General features: G+C 38.9%; 1 pseudogene; it reads left to right on the top strand.

The window, feature by feature from the left end:
- The first annotated feature begins 440 nt into the window (after positions 1-440).
- On the top strand, positions 441-609 carry LOC131532720 (U2 spliceosomal RNA; annotated as a pseudogene).
- Positions 610-895: the final 286 nt, after the last annotated feature.

Raw genomic sequence — 895 nt, 5'->3', positions numbered from 1 at the left:
TCTGGAGAGTGGCATGATGGCCAACTTGAAAGGGACTCACCTCGGTCCTGCACATTTTATCATGATGCTTTTAAATGTATATCTCCTTTAACTGTCTTGTCTATTTTATCTATTCTATTTTATTTTCTATTGAGCCTTTGACTTTAAAAAAAAAAAAAAAAAAAAAAACATTTTAACCCTGTTTTAAAGCAGTCACAATCACAAACACAGAAAGACTCTAACCAAACATACACTTTTGTTTTTAATGCCTTCATGGAAAAAAAACCTTTTTTGAATTATTTTATATATATATGTGTGTGTAAAGTTCAAAAAAGGGTTTTTTCCTTGCACCAGAAAAGAAAAACCTTCAGAATGGTATGTTTTAAATTGTTGTGAATCATAAGTGTTATTGCTTTGAAAAATTGAAATGTTTTAAAGAAAAACTGTGATAAAAACATTTTTTTTCTTCTTTTGAACAGTTTTATTGTCAGTTTAATATCTAATACATCCCCTACCCAGGGACTGCATATTAAATTGCATTTTGGATCACGGAGCTGGAGCTAGGGCTTGCTCAGTCCACTCCACGCATCGGCCTGGTATTGCAGTGTCTCCAGGAACGGTGTGCTTGCACCTTTCTCGAGAGACACAGTGAGGCTGTGAAAGGAGGCGAGCGGGTGAGGGATTGGTTTGGGATCTGGACTGGGAAAAGGCGTTTTTTTGTGAAGCTCCGAGTAGATCCATCAGTCCCTGGAAGCATAGTGCACCTACCTGAGTACTTTTCCATTGGGCCTAACAGGGGTTTTCTTTATTTCCTGGGCAGCCCATGTATTGCTGGAGATATGGAGGAGAAGGACATGTTAAGGCGGACTGTGAAGGGCAGCGTTGTTGTTTCTGTGAGGTAGCAGACCACGTTGCT

The sequence above is a fragment of the Onychostoma macrolepis genome, chromosome 23, assembly GCF_012432095.1.
Source record: "Onychostoma macrolepis isolate SWU-2019 chromosome 23, ASM1243209v1, whole genome shotgun sequence".
In the NCBI taxonomy this organism is placed as follows: domain Eukaryota; kingdom Metazoa; phylum Chordata; class Actinopteri; order Cypriniformes; family Cyprinidae; genus Onychostoma; species Onychostoma macrolepis.
The sequence above is the reverse complement of the archived record's forward strand: the minus strand, read 5'-3'. Positions and strand labels throughout refer to the sequence as shown.